Here is a 26,805-nt window from a genome sequence, read left to right as displayed (position 1 = left end):
TTAAGGGGGGAAGAATGTTACACCTAGGAAAATTTTCTGTTGATGCACAAATAAATAGGCTAGTGAAGAGTATGAGCATACGATATTCCCATAAGTAAGAAATACTATTAGATGACCCTAGTTAAGAATTCAAAGATGTTAGAGATGGGGGAAGAAAGTTGGCCAAGAGAAGGCAAGGCATACGATAGGTATCGGAAAGGAAATACGAGTAACGGGTTAACGGGGATTTAATGATGTCTTGGAGAAAAGTGATAACGTCCCTTGGATTGTTAATGAGGTGTTAAACAAGTGTTAAGAAGATCCCATAAGGATTGGAGATCAAACTAAGTAGCGAGAACAAGTTCAGCGGACTGATGGATTATACGTCTTATTATACGGACCGTATAATGTTATATGGATCGTATAATGGACTGCATAACCATCACTGTGAAGATCACTCACTGGAGGGACTATATGGTCAGTTATACGGACCGTATAAATTTATACGGCCCGTATAATGGACCATATAATGGTGAAAGAAAAGGGTTGATGAAAGGTCCATTTCACGGTCCCTTATACGGACCGTATAATGTTATACGGCCCGTATAATGGACCGTATAATGTCCCCGACAGATCAGATTTTGGGTAGTAAAAAGGGGACCAAGTTTATTATTTCATTTCCACATTTCACCCCTCTCTCTAAAGCATCTCTCTACATTTATTTCATACAAATTCAAGAGATATTAGTGATCATCTATATCAAACTAAGTGAATCAAGTGTAAGGAACCCATTAAAGTTCATCCAAAGTAAGAAATCCAAGTGAAGGTGAAACTAGGGTTTTGCTCAAGTGAAGCATTTTCAACCAAGGCTTGTTCCTACAACATCTAAGGTAAGATTTATGGTATTTCTATGTTGTTTAAGGTATTTGAGAGTTGAAACACTTGGATTGTACAAGGATGTAGGAAAGGGGTCATGAATGTTGGAATAGTGTCACTTTTGAGTAAATGTTTGGATTGAGTTATGATTCTTGATGCATTATGATTATAATCAAGTTATAAATGACGTTGAGAATATGGGATAGGCAATGTATCTGAATGAACGTAGTCGTGTGTTATGACCATGTATATGGGTGAATGGAAGCGAAGTGAGAAATATAGATAATGTGGATGAATAAAGACTATTGTTATGATATTGTGAATGTATTATTGACGTTTGGGAGTTGATATACGTTATGTAGAAATGTAGTATAAATAAAGGAGACACTGTCCGATTTTCTCTAGTATTAGTCATGTATGCTAGCTATCGATTTCTAATGATGGTATGACTTTAATGAAGATAGAAACGTGAGTGTTGAAGGAGAACGTGCAAGTGGTAAATAGTTGAACGGAAAGGTATGTAAGGCTAACCCTTCTTTCATAAGGCATGGTTCTTTGGCAACACATCCAAATCTTCTATAAGTCTATGATGTCTTTCAAATGACTCGATCTTCCGAGCTATTGAGCTCACGATTCTTGATATACTACGATTGTATTAAGTTCCTCATATGACGAGTAAGCCTATAAAGATAGATGTAGTGAATGACGATGATAATGATAACGATAATGATAACGACGATAGTGATGACGATGATGATAGTAATGATAATAGTAAAGAGGCTTATGAGCTATTATGTATGTGTATTTATGTATGACTATTATGGAACCCCGAGCTTATAAGGCCGGGTAGAATATGTATATGATTATGTAACGTGTGCACACCTCTGCAGATGGTACGGATAACCCTGAAGCCTTGGTAGGGCCAGGTAGATGTAACCCTGAAGCCTTGGTAGGGCCAGGTATGTGCAACCTTGAGCCTTGGTTGGCCAAGTATGTATGGAACACCGATCCTTCATGGTCAGGTATGCTATGCAAATGTTATGTATATGATATGATTATGTGTATGATATAAATATGAGTATGAATACGAATATGAATAAGATTATGTATATGAATACGGCGATGAATGCAACATAAATGAGTACGGATACGGATATGGATGTATGCACACAAATACGCGTTAGAAATGGAAAGTTCCTATGAAAGGCAAGTAAGTACCAATGATGATGATATTACTATCCCCCATCCTATGCTATTTCTCATGTTGCTTATTATGCTTCTATATTGATATTGATCATGCTTTACACACTCGGTACATTCTTCGTACAGATGTCCTTTTGTTGTGGACGCTGCGCCATGCCCGCAGGTGCACAGGGAGATAGACTTGATCCATATCTATATTCACAGAGACTACGTAGTGGAGCTCCATTTCATTCGGAGCTATAACTTTTGGGTACTTATTATTTTGTGTACATAATTATGGGCATAGCGGGGTCCTGTCCCGCCTATATGATATGTTATACTCTCCTTAGAGGCTCGTAGACATGTGTATATAGTTAGATATGTTTGGCCTTGTCGGCCTATATTTTGTATATCATGTTTTAGCCTTGTCGGCTTATGTACATGGGTTTGGCATAGATGCAAATGTTGACATAAAGGTGTTATCATCCAATGGGACTAGTATGATGAATGAATAGAAATATTTGTTTTATCATGTGGCTCACCTAGATGTAAGACTATGTGTATGGTAAAGGGTGCCTAGGTGGGATAGCAACGGGTGCTCGTCGTGGCCCCTAGTCAGGTCGTGACACAGCGGATCAGTTTTGAGGGGCTAGAGATCTTACCCAGGGCCAGGGAGCTCATTTGCCACTATCAGTTAGAGTTCATGCGAGAGCCGCCTGGGGAGTATTGCCCGGTCTTGGTTCGCGAGATATATGACGCATATGGGGCTTTGATTAGAAAAGTTAGAAAGCAGCGCAAGAAACTGAGGGAGATACCGCAACTGAGTGAGGTTGAGATTAGAGGGGTGAGTGTTGATAGATCTGCCCAGGCTATCAATAGATTATATTTCGGTAATAACTACACCTTCCCAAGGCAGACGATTGAACTTGAAGACAAGTTGCGGAGGTGCAAGGAACGGTCCGTCAAGGACTGGGTATCTACAATGATTGGTCGCCCGACCAAGAGAGCCGAGTGTACTAATTTAAAGTATCCAATAAATAAAAAGTGGTTGACTCTAGAGGAAAAGTTTTGGTGGAGCGTGGTACTGTTGCGACTTCTCCCCACTCAGGCCGATAATGCTCTTACGGTTGACAGGCAGGTTGTTGTAGCCGCATTGATATCAAGATACCCGATTGATTTCGGGGCATTAGCTAGTACGGAGATACAGTTGAGGGCTTCCCAGCGCAACACTTCCCTTATATTTCCATGCCTGATTACAGAGCTTGTTCGGAGGTCACAGGTGCGGTTTATAGATGATATCAACCACCGGATTACAACTTTGTCAGTTTATTTCGTAGAAAAAAGAAAGAATGAGGCCGTTGATTAGAGCCAAGGGGAAGCGGATGGGTTCCCAGTGGCACTTGGAGGGGTACCCCTACCGCAGGAGCCTGTTCATCCTAGGGCCGCGGGTGACTCTACACTAGAGTTACCGCCACTACTGCCCTATTATTGAGACTGTCTAGGCTACAGATTCTGAGACTCCAGCTGCTGATGTTGGTGATGATTCCGTTAAGACTGATACTGCTATTCCTGACCCACAGACTTCGGCTCCACCGCCTCCGAGTTCAGTCCCACAGCAAGCGGGTCCAGCTGCACAGCCCCAAGGTACTGCTAGAGTTGATCCATATTCCTTCTCAATAGACAACTTTAGAAAATTTGCAAAGTAGGCGGCTACAGAGGACAACAGTCAAAGATCATAGTAAGCCAGCTGGATGATAATATGAGGATGAGAGTGGAGGAGGCATTAGATCCTGTGAGGACGACACTGTCCGCTCGGTTGGATGGATTTGGGCTGAGATTGACTGCATTGGAGATGGCTCGCCCGACCATTTCCACAAATACTTTGAGGGCAGAGTTAAAGCAGCTTAAGGCTGATGTTGCATTATTGAAGGCCTGTGATCCGAGCCTAGTAGCAGTGCCACCGTCTGTTGTGGAGGATATTGAGGAGGATCTTCCAGTGGTGCAATTAGTTGCGCCTGCAGCAGTCGGTGGTCAAGGGAAGAGAAAGAGAGTGGCCCGTGATGAGGAGGAGGTGCGAGAGAGCACTCGCACTAGGGGCCTGAGTATAGAGGAGTAGCAGGTGGCAGAGGCCATTAAGAGATCGCTCATGTAGAATATCCAGTTTGGGACTAAGGAAGCCACCTCGAGCAGTGCTCCCAGTGGTGAGACATTGTCACCACCCCTTCTTACACAAGTTCCAGTGCCTATGGGCACCACTACTGATGTTGCTACTGATGCTGCTATAGAGACTGTTGTTGGTGCAGTTGTACAACTTGATGCCTCGCAGACCGATGACTCGCGAGATGAGCAGATTCCTACTCCATCGTATTACTTTTTCTGCATTGGGGACATTGCAGAGTTTTTCAGTTGGGGGTGGGAGTATTTGATGTATCATATATGTGTTTAGGACCCTCTCGGTTTATTTTGCCATGGTTCTTTTCCCCAGGGGTTTATTTCTGGTTCAACCTGGAATGTTTAGGTCGTGTGTAGATAAAGTAGAGTATTGTTGACTTATGTGGTGGTGGTTTGATTAACTTAGGGCTGTCTTATTTTGATTTTGAGAAAAAGTACTCCCCTTCGAAATGTTTTGAAAAAATGGACTTGGTTTTTTAATTGACATACATGCTTATTTGTGTGACATTTAGATTATTGAGTTACTTTGTGTGCGGAATTATAACGGAGAGACTAGTGTGTTGACAATTTTGATGCCATGTGTTGTCATAATGTGAAATTTTGTTCCTACTATAGAAAATTAGGCATCCAAGATAAGTGAATAAAAAAAGGCCTTGCCTAATTCCTGTGATTTGTTTCAGCCTTGAAACCAAGCTACTCTGCACCTTTTCATGAACATAGAAGGCACTCTTATTCAAATTTACCAACTGGCCTGATACTTTCTCATATCTATTTAACACTCTCACCATCAGTTTTCTTGAATATTGGTCAGCAGAGACAAAGAGAATTGTGTCATCAGCATATGATAAATGATTAAGGTTTTGTCGATATATTCTCTAGTGGTGTATGTAATCTCGAACTTGCCTGGTTAGTCATGCCTGCATTCTGAAGATAAGTGAAGCTGTGAAATGATCTTAGGCTTTGTTTGTGTTAGGAACCCCTGTTTAGCCTAAATATAAGCCTACCCATAGATTAATATCCCTTGTCAGCCATTTTGAGCCTGAAAACTTGTTTGTTTGACTAGCCGTAACAAGCCAATACCCGTTCTAAATATCCATCTCTTTTTTCACCCGGTCCCTCCTTGGCATTAAAATAATAAGATTGAGGCTAAAATCCTAAGTTGGGGGTGATAGGTGGAATAAGGGGAATATGAGGCATAAGCCTAAAGTGGGGTGAAGTAAAGTGCCTAATTAAAAGACAGTGGTGTGGTAAGTGAAAAAAAAATGTGTAGAGAAGTAGAATCACAATAAAACCACACCGAGGCAATAAAAAGAAAGAAGGGAAGAAAACAAAAGGCAAAAAAAGATAGAACAGAAGAATAAGATGTAGTGTTCAAGGAGGGTGAGTCAGTGTTATCCAAATATCTATCCTACCCGTCCCCAATCATACATTACAACCTTGAAAAAGTCCTAGTGTGATCAAGGCGAACTATCCAAAGTCGAGGGCGCTGAAAATAAGGGCAAGCTTATGGTATTTGCATGTATAGCTAGAGAATTTCTTTGTGAGTGTGAGTGTTTCTCTTCTCTTTTGTCTTCTGTCCCATTCTGTGTGTACATATATGTTGGGACATTCTTTGGTCTTTGTGAGGGCATTAGAATTTGTTAATTGACTGGTTTCCCGCGAGTCATGATTCGTGTGCACGATGATTTCTGTGATAACTAGATGTCAGAAATTGAAGCCCCATGGTTAGTTACAACGAGTCCTTGATTGGTTTTGTCTTTATTGGGGGGAGAGTCATTGTGATACACTTGATATGCCGGAAGTTAATTGCCACAACCACTGTTGAAAGTTTTGCTTTGTGATATCGAGGCATTTGTAGATTGAGTCTGTTAGTTGACTTGCTTGAGGCCAAGCAAAGACTTTAAGTTGGGAGTGTTGATGTGCTGGGAATTTTGGCACATCTAATGCTTTTTAACTCTCAGTTTTACTTGTTTTCGAGCAAGTTTGTGTTAGTTTGATGTGTTTTGTGTGTTGTGCAGGTATTTTGAAGTTGGAATGCTCGGAAAGCGAAAAAATGAGGAAAAAAAACAATCTATTCTGATAATCATAAGAACGGACCGTACACATGCTCGACGGCCCGTCGAGTTGCCTCGTCGATAAGTTCCTGCGAAGTGAAAATTCATCAGATCATCATCAGATCTTCGACTTGCACCGTCGACATGATCGACGGTCTGTCGAAGTGCTTCGACGGTGGAGTTCCTGCAGAGTGATAGAAGTATACTCAGATCATCGAGTTGGTCATCGAGCATGTCGAGGACCGTCGAAGTGAAAAGACGACCAGTCAGAGTGCAAGCCGAGATAGAACAGGACTAGGATTGATTATTCCAAGTTTTGACTTGTATAAATACCTGTTTAGGTTTTATTTTTCAGACATCTGGAGTTTTAGACTTGTAGTAATTACTTTTGAGTTGTTATTGCTTTTGAAGATTTTCAGACAATTACATTCATTACTTTCAAGTTTTATTCGTAAGTTGAAGACAATAATTCAATTATGCAATCTTCAATCTTTTATTGTTTTCTTGTTTCCTGGAGTAGCTAAACACCGTTACTAAGGTTGTGAACCCAAGGATGGGTGTGTTGTGATTGGGGATCATGAAATATATACGCATAATGGATTGTTAGGGTTTATTTGTTCTTCATTTTCATAATATAGTTAGTAGTTGCAAACATTAGCTAACACCTTAAAACTTTAGTTTATTTGGGAAAATAGCTAGGGTTAGGTAAGAACAAATAACAAAAACTCAGGGCTTTAAACCTTGTTTAATAAATTCACTTAGAAATAAGAGGAATTTACTTGGCATAATTAACTGTTCTTCATGCATACTTCCTTATCTTTGGAAAAAGCATAGAAAGAAATAATCTTTTCTTATTGGGAAATAGTTCAGATTCACATAGAGGTTGAGTGCATCCATACAAACTGTCCATTAGAAGTATATCAAGATCGATACCCATGATCATACACTTTATCTGACGGGGACACAACCTTTGTCATTTTTACCCATATATTTACAATTTTAAATTTCTAGTCACTATAAATTAGTCCACAAACCAAATCAACTATAAAACTGTTATATCTCGTATTTTATACATTCAGATATTTCAAGGTGGTCGTGGTAGGTTAAGGGCAAGATTATGTTCCAACATTATTTTAATATACAAGTTGGTTATTAGTATGGAAATATTTAAAAAGGCTAAAGGGTAAAAAGGGAAATTCACAAAGTGGTTCATGGTAATATCATGGAAGGCTAGGGGCAAAATGGAAATTTCACAAAATATTCAAGAAAGTTCATGAAAGGCCAAGTTGGCTGTGTGGTTGGTGTGAGTGTGGGAGTATGTGTCCACATTTCTATTTAATGGGGGGCTAATTATAATTATAAAGAGATATGGACCAAAGCTTGCATAGGAAGACAAAGTATCATCTTTGTTTATTTTTAAGAAAGTTCAAGAAAATTGGAGAAGAGGGACATGTGTCCACTTATTATTTGAAGGAACTATGTATATATATGTGTTATCAAGAGAAAATCATCTAGAGGTTTCATTATCTTATAACATAAGAAGACTTGAAAAAAAAACAGGGAGAGAGAGAGGTTCGGCCATGGTGGCCGAACATGGGGCCATGGAAAGTTGATCCAAAAAAAAATTATTTCTTCTAGCCTTTCTAACTTGAAGGCCCTAAGTAACATGGAGTAGTTGTTGGAACAAGCAAACCATTCTTTGTGCAATTTTAACCCTTAGCCGAGAAAGAAGATGAGTGGAAAGGAAGGTATGTGTTCAATCCTCTTTCACATGTGTTAGGAGTGATTTGTGCATGTTATAGTATTGAGAAATGGATGAAATTCATGAAATATTTCCATGTTGGTTGTAGCCGTGTGGGTGGTTGTCTTGTGTAGAAGTGATGAATTAATTTTACTTGGTATTTTAGTTGTGATTGTTTGTGGATTCTATGATGCAAAATGAAGGTTTAATGGTTTAAGTTGGCATTGCAATTGTTTGTAGGTTGTGGCCGAATATAGGGCTATGTTGGTAAGGTGTGATGAATTGATTCTATTTAGTATTTTGATTGTTGTTATTGTGGATTTCATAATAAAAAAATGAAGGTTTGGTGGCTTGAAATGAAGTTGGAATCATTGTGGAATTGTTGGAGAAGCGAATGTGATACTAGCATGAATTCTTCTATTTGTAAGAATAAAGTTGCTAATGTGTAGGTTGTAAATATAATTCATGAATTTGAAAGTGAGACATGTGTTTGGAAGATTGGAAGTTGGGTTGTTGTAATTGAATATTGAAAGAAGAAAATGTGTTGTTATGGTTCTTGTTGAATTTGGAAGGTGTCGGGTGAAGTAGTGTGTTGATTGAGTCGTTTTGAAGGTTCTGTGAATTGAATTGAATATAAATGAAATGTCGCTAAATTGTATGACAAAGGTTGTTAATGTTAGACTGTGTCTCGAATTGATTGTTGATGTTGTTGGTATGATTGATGGTATTGTTGTTGATAGTTTGGCCGAGTTGAATTCTCGGATTGTTGATTGATGATTTGGGCTGAGTTAGATTCTCGGGGATGGTGTATTTACAGGGGAGATGCTGCCGAAATTTCGGCAGATCATAAGTGAATTTATTTGAAAGACTAAGACAAATGTGTATGGTAATGAATCTAATGATTGCGTCAATCTTCTTGAATGTAGACTAGCGATAACGAGCTTGGACAATTAAGCGTAGCTAATAGGACGTGGAACAGGTATGTTAAGGCTCATCCCTTTTCTTTCAAGGCATGATCCCGATGTTATGATCTTATAATTGTTTCCATATCTTCCTTGTTTTTAAAAGTTAAATGTTTATAATTCCAAGGCATGATTCTCTTCCCGATAACTCGTAAATGCTTTTCCAAAGTGTCCGTATTCTACCAAAACAGAGGTTTATGATTTTGTAAGCTCTTATGACAATAACGATGGATATGTTTCACAATGACAATAATGATATCAAGGATGAGAATATCTCTATGATGACTACGATAAGAATGATTTTCCAAAAATAGCTTCTGAAACGTTCGTAGAAGTTTATGTACTTGAAACGCTCATAACTTTCTTATACTAAGTCGGATTGACCCGAAACTTGTTCCTGAGCCTTCAGGTGTCGGTTTATGTACGCTGTTATTCATTGCTAGTCTCATCTTATAATAATTGTTCCTTCAAGGTGAGACAGAGTCGTGATGATTATTCCATAATGTAATCGGAGGTTACCGACCTTACGTCACTCCGATAGATACATGACTTTCTTTGGGCTCTCCTGCATGCTGCTATATGATTTCTGTATATGTATATGTATATGGGGAAGATGGGAAAAAGGGCCAGAGCGTTATATACGCGTATCCACCGGATCAGTTGGTATTATATGACATGATATCGTCCCGGACGCGGGATATGTGGTTAAATGGATCGGAGCCGACGCCTCGGCAATATGATATGTTCTATTTTCTATATATATGAAAAAGAAATGTTTTCAAAGAAATTAAAGTACGAAATATATATGGATCGGGCTGCACGTTCCGCAACAACATATATGGATCAAGTTGCACGTTCCGCAGCAATATGACATATATATATATATATATATATATATATGGATCGGGCTGCACGTTCCGCAGCACTTAGCATCCATTGTACCCGCCTAAAAGGCGCTCATATGTACAGGTTGCTCTGTTATCTCATGATATGCTCTATGTTTCCTTCTTGTCATTATTCTGCTATGTATCCCTCGTATGTTACTATTCATGCCTTACATACTCGGTACATTACTCGTACTGAACCCTCTTTCTTCGGGGGCTGCGTTTCATGCCACGCAGGTACACCCAGATGAGTAAAAGACATTGCTAGAAGATGCTTCAGCTGGGTTGGAAAATCCATTTGCTCCTGGAGTGTTGCCGAGTCAGAGTATGTGTGCTATGAAGTTTTGTTCGAAGTTAGAGACTTTGCAGACAGAGTCGTGGGTATTGGTTGTCAGTTCTATAAGCGGCTCCATCAGCCGATGTGTCATTTGTGTTATGCTATAAGTTTTATATGATTACAGATTTTGTTTATTTGAGAACAAGGAAAAAGAAAGTTTCTGAAAGCTTTATTATGTATTTCATTTTAATTTTATTTGAGAAGTTCTAAGCGGTTATGTGTGTAATAAGAGTCAGTGGGTTCGCTCGGCTTCGGATATGGGGTCGGGTGCCCATCACACCCTAGTAAGGTTAGGGTGTGAAAAAAACCCTTTTCTGGAATACACTAGGACCGCAAGATTAGTACAATACTTGTTTAGTAAACTTTTCACACCATATTCTCTGTGGGATTCGACCCCAACCTCGTTGGGTTACTATATTTGACCACGTCCGCGTTATACCATTAATAAGAGTAATTTGACCGTATCAGTGGACACTCATCCTTAAATTCTTCTGCGAATGGTTGATCTATGACGTGTGGTGGTTTTGTGTGAGATGTGTTATTCTGATTAGGGAAAGTGATCAAGTTCAGTCCCTAGTTATGGCATGAGGTTTTCGATTGTGTAGAGTCGCAATTGGATTCGGTTGCTATATGGAGTCACGATTGGACTCGTTTATTGTGAAAGTTTGCGATAAGTGGAAAGATAGTTCAGAGGGTTACAGGGTCTCCACGTTTCAGCGTTGGGTTGCTTGGAAGTGACAAAGTGCATTTATGGGTTAACGATAGTAGGTTGCTCAATGATATAATCGGTTGACTTTAGCTTTGTCAAGGATTTATGATGGTGCGCGTGACAATGGCGGGTTGATAATTTAGCAATAGTAAAGTATTAAACTTCGGTTTGTGAGCACAAGTGTAAGTTCGGTGATGACATCGAATGTGGACAATGTATTGTGATCGCGGGTAATAAAGAAAGAAAGTTGACCATAAGGACATGAAAGAAGACTTTGGTGGAAAGCGCGTAGCGAAGCAAGAATTCTTAGAATATCTTGGACATGAGTACTTTTCAAGAGATTGGGAAGAGAAAAATTGGTATCTGGCATGGTTGTCGAGATAAGGTTGCGACTAGTGCAAAAAGGTTATTCTTGATATAAGCTCGTTGATGTTAAAGGACAGCTCGGTTATTAAGTGAATGCTATGGGAACATCGTTTGATTGGTAAAATGTCTGTGTATGTGGTTTGTGAGCAGATGGCCTCGGGTATTAGTTGGGATTTCAGGATTGAGTTGGATTATTTGGGAAATCTGGTGCCGGTGCCCGCCATGGCGGCACTAGTGTCACACCACCATCACCGTATAGCGGTTGCCATGCCACTGGGGACGCCATGTGTTCTTGGTGATGACCGTCATGGCAGTCTGATTGACCGCCCTGAAGGGACCGCCGTCGTAACGGTATTGTGCCTGGTTATTTTATTAAGTGTGTATTAAAAGCCGTTAGTCTCTCATCTGAAGGAACATGGAGGAGTTCTACTCCATCCTGGACGCCTGAATATGTATTCATTTTGACTTTGAACCATAACACCTGGTGAGAGCTTGCAGGTGTTTGAGATGGTATCAAGGCAAGGCCAGAGGATCTGCAGTAGATTAGCTTCCATACAGTCTTTGGATGTGGTTTACATTTCAGTCCTTTTTTTTTTTTTTAGGATTGTTTTCATTTGGCTTTTCTTTTCTTTTTCTTTCTTTACACTATTGTACAGAAAACTTACTATTCTTTTAATAAAACACTGCCAAACTTGGTTTGGTGGTTTTCATGCAAAAATAAAAAATAAAAAATTCTATTTCGAAAATTGAGCTTTTGGGAGCAAATCTAGGCTATTCTTAGTGGTCAATCCTTCTAATCTCTTTGCTATTTTGTTAGCCCTAGTCTTATTAGAATCCCTTTACCTTGTTAGTTCATTAAGTGATGGAAAGTTAAAAGTGGGTATAATGAATATTCGTTCTAGGCTTCTAAATTATGATTTTTTGGTTGGGTTAACTGAGTTATGTTCGGTATACATTTCATAAATTGAGTAAGGCAATTCGGGTAAGGACTATTTAGTGGGATACCTAAGGATATTAGTGATACTGTTGTGAGATACGCTGAATTTAGAGAGCGTTCAGTTCAGAGTGGTAAGCGTTAAGGAAGCGCTAATGTGCAGAGTGTGTGGTACGATCCTATCTCAAAGATTAATTCGGCTAGTTTGCAAGATATATGATGTTGTGGTATTCGATGGAGTGGATTCGAGAATTGATTATGGTATTGATGATCGTGAAGCGAATAGAATATTAGGAATTGACGAGTCAAAAAAAGGTATAGATGATTGTGAATCAATAAGAAAAAGGTACATCTTGGGGATTTCTTCGGTCAGTATGGATTGTGTGTCGTCTTCTTGTCTTTTCCAGTTGAGATGTGTTTATTGCGAGAGCTTAAGAAGGAAATCTACAAGAATCGACTATGTGATATGACGGAGTTCCATGGGGTTCGTGATCCGCGACTACTGAGAAGCATATTTTAGTGAACCAACTTGTTAAGGTTTAGAAAAGTAGCTTGGTGGTACACGGTCAGATAAGTTTCGTGACATTCTACAGTGGACGAGTTAGCATGCCTTAAGAGAGAAGATTGTGGAATCCCTATCATGTGAGAACTATATTTATATTTTCGAGGTGAGACCCTACTCATGATGATATTTTATGTTGCAAGTAGTATTGACTATACAGTTTGGGTAAGCGCTTTTGGTTATTAAAGACTTGGGGGTGATTGCGTGAGATTTAGAGCGACAGTGTATGACTAGATATTTCGAAGAATTTTTTAGCATATCGAGGTGACACTATGAGAGGTTCGATGGTTATATAATTACTATATGAGCTTCAGGTTTGCGTTGAAAAGTTCGGGTTGTATCGGAATTGCGTATCGGTAAAGGTTGATAAACATGAAGATTGAAATCGTAAGGTATAGCTTTTCGGTACTAAGTTGATAACTCGGATAGGACTCAACCTGTGGAGTCGAAGGTGATAGACATGATTTGTTATGCATGAGTAAAAGATGAGAATTGACCGCCACAGAGGTTCGATAGGACTGTGATTGGTATAGGGAATTCGGAGTTAGTTCAAATGACTATTGGTGATATTCAAGAATTGTGCATTCATTCCAGGTCAGCATGGTTCGAATTAGCCTTTATATGGTAAGAGGCGTCGTTCTCACGTGGGATTGGATTGATTCATTTGAGGTTCTTCGTAGAGTTGGCGATGTTGGGTGTTCCTCCGATTTTCCAGTAGCTTATGCTGAGGAAGTACCATTCCGATGGGTCTTACATTATTCTTTAGGATTCAGCATTGCGTGATAAGAACTTATCTTGTGAGGAGGAGCCTATTTCCATCTTGGATAGAAAGGTTTGAAAATTGAGATCTAAAGAGATTGCGTCAGTGGAAGCATCGTCCTATTGAGGAGGCTACTTAGGAGACTGAGTCTCAGATACATGACAGATATCCCCAGTTATTTGCCGAGTTAGGTACTCTTACCTCATTTCATTCCCTTGTCGCTCCAGGACCAGTGCTTATTTAATTGGTATCTGATGTAACGACCCGTTTGGTCATTATTGCATTTTTACCTTTTTTCTCAATCATAGACTCGTCCCCCAGTCTTGTTAGTACTATTTTGACCCGCGGGACCAGTGGCACAGCTCTTTAGGCATCGTTTTGGGTTTTGGAATGACTTTTAGAAAATTTGGTCTTAAAGCAAAAACTATTTGACTCGAAGTTGACTTTTGGGTAAACATACCCCTAATCGAATTCCGACAGTTCCATTAGCTCCGGAGGGTGGTTTATGACTTAGTGGTGTCATTGGTTTGGTTTTCGAAGGGTTCGGGTATGATTTGGGTCGTTGGTTGAGAAACTAGTTATGTTAGAATTGGAGTTGACCACAGTCAACGTCGGATCAAGATGATCTCGTGTCGATGTTTTGAAAGTTCCAATAAGCTTGCATGATGATTTTGGACATGTCCACAAAGTTTGGTTAGATTTCGATGAGTTTTGGATAAGTTTGGGTTATTTGATGATTGTTTTTTGTTTTGACGTCGATTTGAGCATAAAGGGTACCATATTGAGAAAACGGCCTTTGATTCATGTTCTATAGAGCCATTATATCCGTATTGTAATTTTGGAACCATAGACACTGAAATCATCAAGTTTCGACATCGTATGAGGGATTTATGGTCAGTTTACTAAGAATTGAGTTGCCAATTTTTCTGATTAATTACGAAATTGCCACTAAATTCGTACTTAAAAATCTGCACTATTCCAAATATTGAAACCAACATATCTCCTTCATTATACGGTCAAATGGAGTGATTCAAAGGCCTAACTTGGCTGGAATTTCACAAGGAATCCATTCGACGCATCAAAAACGAGTTTCGGGATCGTTTACACAATAAATGAGGCAGAACAGATGGGCGTTTTTGGCTATTAATGTTGTTGGAGTTTTTCATCTTGAAAGTTTGGGTTTGGGAGAATTCAATGATGTTCTTCAAGTTCCTTCCATGAGATAAGGTCTAAACCATAATCTAAGTATTTCCCTTTGATTCATTCCCTTGGTTTAAGCTTTAATCCATGATTTCTAAAGTAGGAAATTGGGTTTTTTCATGAATAAAGTTTAATGGGTCTTTCTTGAGAAGTTCATAAAATTTGTTAGACTTCCTAAGTTGCTTTAAATGATGATATTTATTGGGTTTATGCTAGATTATGATGTATCTAAGGTTGTTAATCATATACCTTTCATTATTATTGATGAATTCTTGAATTTAAGAGTTAGGGTTTATACCCAAACTTGGGGATTTTTCTTGGATTTCAAAATTGGATGAATCCTTGAGTTAATTTTGCAATTAGTTGATGGGTTTTGATCACTGGTGTTTAATTGAATAATTTAACCCCGAATTTTTCGTTTTGCCCTTGTAGGCCCCGTTTTCCCAAATTCTGGGATTGGTTTTGACCTAATTCGAATGATAGTAATATAGGTATCGATCTCCATGGTTTCTAATCTAGAATTCGAATATGCCTAGACTTTCTTGATCTTGGTGAGACTTCATGTAGCCAAGCATATATTTAGATGATATTGTCGAAGACAGTATGTAAACCTTCAAGTATGAAGTTGGGTTGGATATTGTCTTAGGATGGGCCTGTTGTGTGATATGGTTAGCCACCCCATTGTGTTATGACTTGATTGTTCTATCGTTGTTGGATTGATGTCATGTGTTGATTGTAGATATTGGGGACTATTGTTTCGTCGTGTTTGTGATATTTTAGTACCTTGTTGATGTTGATACGAGGATATGGTTCTATATGACTGTGTAGTCTTCCATGATATTGTTGGCGTACCCATGTTTGGTACTTGTGATATTGATTGATTATTGATGTTGACACATATATTGCATGCATTCTCATCCTTCATGATATACTGTTGATGCATTGTTGATACTTGATGAAACACTGTGATAAGCTGGGCTCGATTTGGATGAGAGTGATGTGAGAGTCCGATATCCGATGTTTATCTCGAAATCGTAGATTGAGTGAGTGCATGGATTCTGCGTGTCCCGCAGGGTGATGCTGATGAAAATCCTCCATGGGCAAAGATCCGGAGTCTCGTCTGTCTGTTGGGCAAAGATCCGGGACGAGTAGGACTTAGACTTGGCGAGTCACCTTGGGTTGTGCGACCGAGACATGGAGGTATTCCGTCCAGAGTACATGTGTACACAGTATTGCATTTGCATTCATACATTATTACATTGCATTGCATCATGGCTATATTATGATGATCTGGTGATTTACTTATGATGTTGGTGTCGGATTGGACAAATTGAGATTTGGCACATTTAGGTTTAGAGGCTCTACCTAGGTGATGATGTGTACTTGGTTTTATTTGTGATTGACTTATAGTTGTTGATTTATCTACTTATCTTACTTTATTGTCTGAATTATGTTAGCTATACTTAATCAGCCGATGATACCTACCAGTATTGTGGTTTTGTACTGACCTACACTTGCTGCATTCTTTTATGAATGCAAAATTCCAGGTTGGATCTATTTCTATTTCTCGTGGCTGATAGTCGCCCCGAGAGTTGCTTAGAGTCTACGGGGTGAGCACGAGTCGCTCGCCGCCTTGAAGATTTTTCTTATTTATGTCTTAGTTCCTATTCTGAGACATATTCGGACTTGATGTATTATTGATATTCCTGTCTTGTAGATTTTAGTTAGATGCTCTTGTATGACCAGACCAGATACTGGGGCAGATTTAATTTACTGTGCATTTTCTTATTTATGTTATAACTGTGAGACTTCTGCTATTTTACTTCTTCCGCTATTTTTTATTATTTATGAATGTTGAGTTAAGGGTTCGCCTACCGAGATGGGAAAGGTGGGTGCCCGCATGACTTAGCCAAATTGGGTCATGACATAAGAAAAATCAAGGATCAAAAGAGAAGATTAAGTGTTTAAAGGTTCTAAAGTATCATGTAAGCTTGTTTCTCCTGTTGATAGTCATTTTGGAGGATACCTTAAGGTAAAGCACTCTTGGAATGGATGTATTCTTGAGTTTTAAGGTAATATTCTATCTTAACTCCATGTTTATGAGTTTATCTGATGATTATGTTAGGTTTGGAAGGAAAGGGGTTGGATGAAAGGTTCAAATATGAATTTGAGTTTATGATTGAGATGTAATATAACTTGAGTTATGTTGTGAATTTGTTTTTAAGCTAAAACCTTGTTGTAAGGATAGTAGTTTGTGTTGAGATTGTATAAAGGATATTATTCTTGGTCTAATTAGATGAAGAAAGTGTATAAGTGTTGTATGCAAAGCGTATATTGGGCTGTTTTGATGTAAATCTTGGGGTGAGTAGTGGTATGGAACTAAAGTGACTTATATGAGGTTGTTGTTATGTTGTTGACTGTCAAGTGTGAAATAGTTACTAAGGAGATTGGAATACTAGCCACTGTTTCATTGTGGGATTGTGTTGACGACTTGAGGTATATTAAGGCTAGCTTTCCTTCTTGTGGCATGATCCTTATGAACGGAACGTAAAAGTAACGCTACTCCATAATGATTCTATTCTTATTAACTATGGATGTTCCATGTTGATTCATGTTCTATGATGTTGTTTTCAGTAAGTCCTTTTTTAGATTCAGTATGATTCATAGAGTTGCTTGTTGAAGAAAATGCTATGTCATAACGATGTTCAGAGGTACAACGACCTAACGTCACTCCGATAGGTTCAGGAGGTACTCTTATCATATAAAGTCCACTAGGCTTTTGACCTAGAGCTGATTTTATAAATTTTCTCAAAGCAAAACAAACAAAGAGTCTTTACAATGTATCCAAAAATCTGATAAAACTTGCATAATTAAATTAAAGATCAACTTAAAAACTTCTAATCTACAAATCTAATAAAGAACTACAAATTGAAAAAATGACTTGATGATAAACTCTTGAATGCACTTTTGTATCTACCCATTCTTCATGTTAATCATATTGTGTCCCAATTTTAGTCCCTTGATGCACAAGTTGATTAACAATCCATGTATATCAGTGGTATATTTGTGTATATCAATCTCTGCATGCTTGTAAAAAATCATAAATGCTCATGTGAATCCAAATTGTACGACAATCACCCATTCTGTATTGCAAATTCCAGGTTGTTTCCATCCTTGAATCTCCCTCTCAAAACTAGTTTTACACCAGATATAGGCACAACGTTTTCCATTTACTGTCCCTCCCTCAAGGGATTGAGCACAAAGTGCTAATTCCACCCATTGAGAAAGATCCAATAAATGAATCATGTAAGTCCCTCCCCGTATAATCCTGCTCTCCAAGCCTGCCTCTATGTCTAAGTTAAAAGCTTGCATGTGTTTTGATGATCTTGAAAAGTGTTATTTCTCATATCATTTCCAATATATGGATCAATGAGATGGTACCAACAGTCAATAGTATATCCAGTTAGACTCATATCATGTTCTACATTACTAAGATCAATTATTCTAATATAGCTTGTATTTCCAAGAAACCATTTGCAGCAGAAATATTCAACTATATTCAACATTTGAACAACATCATTTCCTACAAAAGTAAGATTAATGGCACAAACATTAAACCAATAGTCAAATGTGCATCCCTAAATGATCTTCACTGATATCAACTCATATCTAGGTATAGGATCATTGATACCAGTTTTAGCTGTGTTCTTCCATGCTGCACTTTTGATGGACCAGCTTGTCTCTATGTTGTACCAGTAATACCAGTCTTTAAAAACCATGTCATCTCCTATGTGAATAGGATCTATAGTGCAATGTATTTGAATGACTTTGCAGTGCTTGTGGTTGAGCGAAACTTCTATCACCTCCTCTCCATTTATCATAGGATTAGTGTTAAAAGGCAGGCCAACAATTCATGAGTTCCTGGTTATTTGACCTGCAAAATAGAAACTATAGTTAGTTGGAAAATGTACCACCATGTTCTCCTCCAAGTGGAGTTGAACATGATGATATAGATAATCCCCAGCACCAACTACTTTTCTTCTTCTGCAGCCATGATCTCACACTAAATCAAACCATTCCCCTATATTCCATCTGAACCATCCTCCACCTGCTTGGTGTCACCAATAAGCAGATCATAACCATACCACCAGCATCTGAGTATGATGCCACATCTTGAAAACCAAAGATCCATCCCCAGCATTCATCATCAATACTTTCTAATAGTTTTTATACTTAAATATGGATAATGTAGTTTATCACTATTAAGAATTTTCTTCCCCTTTGAGTCAAGTTATAAAAATGAGTTCACCTCTATTTCTCCATAGTCAAGTGCATAATTAGCCAAATGATCAGTAATTGGTTACCTTCTCACATTATATGCAAAACCTAAACCTAAGCATTATCAATGGTAGCCCAAATCTCATCTACAGTATCTGCAATATTCCAAGGAGGCTTCCAAGTCCTATCAAAAATATTTTTCATCAGGAGTGAATCAGTTTCAAGGATAAATGAGTAAGCATGTTGTGCTAGGCAATATCTTGCAGCACCAAGCAAAGCGAAAGCCTCAAAGACAGTGTTAGTAGTGTCATCAATTTCCTTAGCCTTTGCATATACTAGATCTGCAGTAGAATTCCTTACACAGAATGCATAAGAACTCCTATCAGGATTGCCTCTAGTAGCACCATCAGTGTTACACTTCAACCAATCAACTGGAGGAAAATTCCACAAGACCTTAGTAACATGTAACTTTGGAGTAAAATCCTCCAAAATTTTCAGAATTTCAAACCATCTGTGAGGAACATTTTTGATGCCTAGTTTCCTTAACCTCACCAGCTGCTGAATAATTGTATAAGCTTGATATATTACCCTGCTTGTAGTGACTTTGTTCCTATGTCTATCTCCATTTCTCTTCTTCCATAATTCCCAAACTATGATAGATGGAACATCATAGTAAACATGTTTTATTCTTGGGATCACATCAGTTGTCCACCACTTCATAATGAACTGATGCAGGTGCAAACCATCAATGGCAATACCTGCAGCTGAACAAAAATATTTCCAAGTGCTTTGAGCAGTAGCACATTTGAGAAATATATGTGGAACAGTCTATTCTTTTGGCTGTGCATAACAAAAACACATAGAAAGCATATGATAGCCCCAGCTCCTGATCACAATATCCAATGGCATCTTGAAGTGCCACACCCTTCACATCAGGAAAGATACCTGAAAAGGTAGCCCTTTGACCCAAATCTTCCTGTATGCATCCTTTTTTCCCCTTTGCTTCTAACATACTCCCATTCCGATTTCACAGAATATTATCCATTAGTTTCTCACATCCACCAGGGCTTGTCAAGCTCATCTCCCCTACTAGGAGGCTGTACTTCATTGATAATAAGTCAGTAAGATCTTGTGGTGGAATGTTACACAAAGCCACCTCATGCCACCTTCCTGGTGTTACTACACCTGAAACATTATTGATCTCCTCATTACAATAGAAATCTGGAGGTGTGAGAAAATATAGAGGAACTACACTAGACCAGTTATCAAACCAAAAAAATGATGATCACATTTTCAGCTACCATTAAATTTGATGGTGATAATGTCCAAATCCACTCTATTAAATAGAATAAGCACAGTCGTATGCAAATATTATTTACCCAACTATGAGTCAGGGTCGATCCCACAGAGAATAATATATAGGCAATTAGGAAAACTAGGAATTATCACCAACAAAAGTTATGCCAAACACTTAAAGGTTATTTAGAGGGAAAATTATAACTAATTGTGAAAACATAAACTAACCTAGAAAGCAAGTAAAATTATTAATGGCCACAAGAATGGATACAAAGGAAACTATGCATAAGTAACGATCCAATGTATTTCATGATTTACAAATAATGGTGAGTTTGTATTACTTAGCCTCGGATAATGACTCTAAATTATCTTCTTCCGAAGACTAACTAGACTACCTAACTAAATATCCCTAAAGCAATTAGGAGCATTAAGAACACCCGAATATGGCTATAAGTGGTGTCACCTATCCCCAGGTCGATTTCCATTAGATGAGGGTTAACGCCCCAAATTCTTGTTAATTATTCTTTTCCAATTTCGAGTTTGCCTCTTCCAAGTTTAAACCGAAATAAATGGGCGAGTCCTAGGGTTAGCAATTCCCTTAAGAAACATTAAAGAACAAGAATAATTAAAACAACATTAACTCACTTCTATTAATTATAAAATCATTCAACACATAAGCAAAACAAGATATTCAATCCAACCTTAAACAATGTATACTTCCATAAATAAGGTTCAAGTATTGAAATGAAATAGTATACACATAAATATTCAATAAATAGCAAGAGAAGAAGAAATAGGTAAAGTATTTCTCATTGGGTAACTCCAAATCTTCTATTCCAAAGTGTGAGGATGAAACCCTAGCTCTCCAAAGCTCTCCAAGACTTGTGTTGAAATGCCAAAGATGGTGATTTTTTTCTTCAAGTGTTGCTTTTATAGCTTCCCAATATTTCCACATCAAAATATGACCAAAACAGCCCCATATTTTCAGATTTTAAAAACTATCCAGATTTGGCAAAACTGTCCAGTTTTTGCAGGTTTACCCATTTTTGTCGTTTTCTTCACTTTGGCCTCTTTTTGACTTGTTTTTCACTTGATTTCTCCATGATCACTTCTCAATCGTATAAACCTATAAAATTGAAGTAAACGACATTAAATGCACTATTTTCTCAATCACACATAACAACAAGCAAAGATTAACGAAGAAATAAGTTGGTAAAATACCAACATATCAAACCCCCAAACTTAAACTATTGTTTGTCCTCAAGCAAATCAAAACTTACAATTCCTTTCAAAGGACTCCATTCAAAAGTGCATCAATATCATACCAAGTCAAAAAGTATACTTTAAGCACAAACACATGACTTTGATTGGTACCACCAATTAATCCAAAACATATGAATCACCAACTTCTCAAAAACTCTTTTTGTTTTCCAAGTGTTTAAATACCGTAGAAATTAAGTCATGACACTAAGGCTTCAAAATTTGCCTCTTTATCACAAAACAACATTCTTTTTTTGATTCCTCTCAATTGAAACATGGAACAAATTCACAACTCAAGTTCTCATGTGCCCTCACAATTAAGAGAGAATCCCAACTCACAACATGCAATTTAAAACACAAATGAGATATCAAATGGAAAGAATTATCTCTCACTCTCACAAAGATGTTCAAATGCACACAAGTAGTACCATAAGCTTGTCCTTCATGTATTTCTCCTCTAATATAGACACACTTGGTTCAAAATCAATTAGGACTTAAAGGGTTGTAATGTAGTCTTTTGGTTAAGGTAGGGCACAATTTTGGTAAGAGTGACTCAAAACCTCCCTAAGCACTACAATTTGCAACAATTAAAGCACACTTCCTTCAACAACTTTTCCACCCTTCCTTCATTTTTCATTTCACCAACTAGTCTTCCTTTTATTCACAACTCCTTATTTTTCTTCCTTTTTCATCTTTCTTACTTTTATTTTTTGGTTCTTTTTCAAAAACCAAGGAAGGTTCCACTATTTCTTTTTTCTTTTCTATTTTTGGTTTTTACCCTTTCACCTTTAAGCAACTTCCACATCACAACTTTTCCAACCGTCACCCCCAAACTTAGCCTTTTAGCCTATGTTTACACTTTCAAAGCATTTAGGGAGGTGTGATGCCAAAAGATAGATCAATAAAAAATAAAAGGTTCATATGATTGTCAAAGAAAAGGTTAAAGGGTCTGAAGGGGTTGACTAAGGAAAATATGCAAGGGTATGAATTTTAAGGCAAAAATGCCTCTGTGGCTTGATCCTCTCCTCCTTGAAATGTTTTCGATCAAGTTCCAAATATGATGACACCATGATAGTGATTACTAACACAAGCTAGCTCCCAAATTAATTGAAGCAAACTTGATGGTTAGATATTCACCCAAATCGCTAGCAACTGATTCTTAGTAACAATGATGTAAACAATGTTAAGCCACCGAAGCATATGATGTACAAAACCTAATCAAGATTCCATAGTAAATTTTTTTTTTCACAACAAAACAAAGTGGTGAAAGAATCATGTCATTTTATTTATATCACCTCTCCGGAAACGGCGCCATTATTGATAACGTCCAAATCCACTCTATTAAATAGAATGAGCACTGTCGTATGCAAATATAATTTACCCAACTATGAGTCAAGTCGATCCCACGGAGAACAATATATAGGCGATTAGGAAAAATAGGAATTATCACCAACAATAGCTATGCCAAACACTTACAGGTTATTTAGAGAGAAAATTATAACTAATTGTGCAAACATAAACTAACCTAGAAAGCAAGTAAAATGATCAATGGCCACAAGAATGGATACAAAGGAAACTATGCATGAGTAACGATCCAATGTATTTCATGATCTACAAATAATGGTGAGTTTATATTACTTAGCCTCAGATACTGACTCTAAATTAGCTTCTTCCGAAGACTAACTAGACTACTTAATTAAATATCCCTAAAGCAATTAGGAGCATTAAGAACACCCGAATATGGCTACAAGTGGTGTCGCCTATTCCTAGGTCGATTTCCATTAGATGAGGGTTAACGCCCCAAATTCTTATTAATTATTCTTTCTCAATCTCGAGTTTGCCTTTTCCAAGTTTAAACCGAAATAAATGGGCGACTCCTAGGGTTAGAAATTCTCTTAAGAAACATTAAAGAACAAGAATAATTAAAACAACATTAACTCACTTCTATTAATTATAAAATCATTCAACACATAAGCAAAACAAGATATTCAATCCAACCTTAAACAATGTATACTTCCATAAACAAGTTTCAAGTATTGAAATGAAATACTACACACATAAATATTCAATAAATAGCACTTGATTTCTCCATGATCACTTCTCAATCATATAAACCTATAAAATTGAAGTAAGCGACATTAAATGCATATTTTCTCAATCAAAACCTAACAACAAGCCAAGATTAAAGAAGAAATAAGTTGGCAAAATACCAACTTATCAGATGGTCAACCAAGTCCCTAGCTTGTAGCATTTTCTTCCAAACATGAGATCCTCTCTTCCATGGCACTAAGATTGGATTGTTCTTCTTCAAATACTTGTCACTCATAAATGAGCTCCATAATGTTGGCTTAGTCCTAAAGTTCCACCACAACTTTGCAAACAGTGCCTTGGAGATGTCCTTAAGTGATCTAAAGCCAAGTCCACCCTAATCCAAAGGTAAACATACTTTCTGCCATTTTTCCCAGTGCCTATTACTTTCTCCAATTGTATTGCTCCAATAAAACTGTGCAAAAATTTTGTGCAGTTTTTCGATCATAAAAGATGGTGGATCTACAACTGACAATAAATGAATTGGCATTTCTTGTAGAACATGATTTAACAGAACTGACCTTCCACCAAATGAAAGCAGCTTCCCCTTCAAGCCTTCCAACCTGTTTCTCACTTTAGTAATCAACTCAGAATAAAATGCCATGCAAGCCCTACTATAGAATATAGGGCAACCTAAGTATATTAATGGAAACTCCTGTCTCCTCATACCAGTCACCCTTTCAAATCTTTGCACCTCCTCCAAATCCACATTATCATGGAGATACACTGCACTCTTGGTTCTATTGATTAGTTGCCCAGAAGCATTCTCATATTGAGTTAACACATCCATAATAAGTCTAAGAGATATCTCACAAGAAGATGAAAATGTGATGGTGTCATCAGCATATGCTAGATGATTTATTTTGGGACTCTACTTGGGCAGTCCAAAACCACAGAACCACAAATTGTTGTGCAATGAGTTCAAACCTCTACACAGTACCTCAACATCCAAGATAAACAAAGTAGGTGACAGGGGGTCACCTTGTTTGACACCTTTAGTAGAATGGAAGAAACCATGAGGTTGACCATTAACAAGCACTGAATACCAATTATTTCCCACTATCTCATAAATCAGGCTATGAACATTTCACAGAATCCCATTTTCCTCAAAACATTAGTTAGAAAGATCCATGACAACCTATCATAGGCTTTGTTCATGTCTAATTTCTTGACTACATCAGGAACATCCTGATGATTTTCTCTCTTAGTTCTAAGCTTAATATCAGCAATGATTTCTTGAGTTAATAAAATATTTTCTACTATGCTCCTCCCCCTTACAAAACCTGCTTGATTCTGAGATATCAAGTCAGATAGGAGTTGCACCATCCTCTCATGCACCACTCTAGAAAATACTTTATTAGCAAAGTTGCTTAGGCTTATTGGCCTCATGTCAGAAAATGTAGCAACTTCTTTCTTCTTTAGTAAAGGAACTAGTTTTGTGCGACTGATATATCTTGTAAGTTCAAAACCTCTAAAAAAGACCCACACCATATTGAATAGATCATCACCCATAATTTCCCAGCATAATTGAAAGAAGAGTCTTGTGAAGCCATGAGGGCCTCCTGCACTTGCATTATTGAGACAAAACACAGCTGCTTTTACCTCCTCTTTAGTTGGAACTACTACCAATTCTTCATTTTGCTCCTTGGTGATTGGCTGGTATATGTTTCAAAATATCAAACTGTGTTGGTGCCACAGTCTCATGGAGTTGGGCTTGAAAAAAACTCAAAGCTTCTTCAACAATTTCCTCATCATTATAGCCATTGGCCTTGTGAATTCTGAATGAATTCTGAATCCTCTTAAGTTGCAGCCTCTTTCTCCTTCCATTAACTTGTGCATAAAAGAACTTTGAGTTCTTATCACCATCTTGAACCAACTCATGCCTGCTTTCTATTTCCAGTACTCTTCTTCAAGATGCAGCACTCTAGTAAGGTCTGCCTGTGCCTTCTGGAATTTTGTTCTATTAGCATAAGATGGGTTTTCTTCAAACATTTCCTCATAACCTTTTATCGTTCCTCAAAATTTGTGATCTTTTGGAATATATCACCATATGTTTCTCTACTCCATTGTGACAACACCTTCTTCATTTTCTTCAATTTCACATTAAAAATCATAAATGAATTTGCCACCACATTTGTCTCTGAATTTGCCTTAACAACATCCAGGAAAGTCTCATGTTGAGCCTAAAATTTAAGAAACTTAAATGACTTCTTAACCTATTGAGTTTCTTGTTTACATTCTAATAGCAAGGGTGAGTGATCAGACCCAACTTTGATTAAATGTGCCACCTCAACACCTCAAATTAGCCAAACACCAGTCCAACATCTTAAATATGCAGTCATCTGAGGCCTTTCGATTCCACTATGTATAAATACTGCGTTTGTACCACAAATCATTGAGGTTACATATATAAATACAATGCCTAAAGTCTTCAACTTCTTGCAAGGAAAGTGGCTGCCCTCCGTATTTCTTTTCTTCATCGACAATCACATTGAAGTCTCCTCCAACAAGCCATGGCACTGTCATATCTGAGGAAAAAGAGTATAGAGATTCTCATAATTCTATCCTTTCTATTCTGTCACACTTAGCATAAACAAGTGTGACAATAAGTTCAACATCAAGATCCCAGTTGGACAACTTCATAGTAAGCTGTTGTGTACTGTTAATGAGCATATGCACCTCATACTCCTCATCGACAAAAGCCCATATTTTGCCAGACACATTGCATATAGCAGTTTTCAACTTCAATCTCCTTCTGTAACTTTCTAATTTATAGCCTTAATGGAAAGGTTCCATTAAACCTATCTAAAAGAACTTGTATTTGTTATGCATTGATAAAGCCTCTTGAAAGGTTTCTTTGTGTTCACTGATCTAATATTCCATATTAGCGCATTCATCACTACATATGGGATTTAGAGTTAGTCCTTAATGTTGTCACCCCTTGGAACTGAGGTGCATTTGTATCTTTTGCATTGTTTTTTCTATGCCTTTTATTATCTATCTAGGGGAAATGTCACCATCTCTTGCAGCATTCAAGAAGTTTTGTGATGTTGATTCTTCACCCATGAAAACTCTAGCTTCCTCACCCACAGGCACTGCAATTTGCAAAGCATCTTGTACCTTAGAATTTGGTGCTGTGATCTGGTTATTCTTCTTAGAACTATC

This window comes from Lycium barbarum, chromosome 2, assembly GCF_019175385.1.
Source record: "Lycium barbarum isolate Lr01 chromosome 2, ASM1917538v2, whole genome shotgun sequence".
Taxonomy (NCBI): Eukaryota; Viridiplantae; Streptophyta; class Magnoliopsida; order Solanales; family Solanaceae; genus Lycium; species Lycium barbarum.
The sequence above is the reverse complement of the archived record's forward strand: the minus strand, read 5'-3'. Positions refer to the sequence as shown.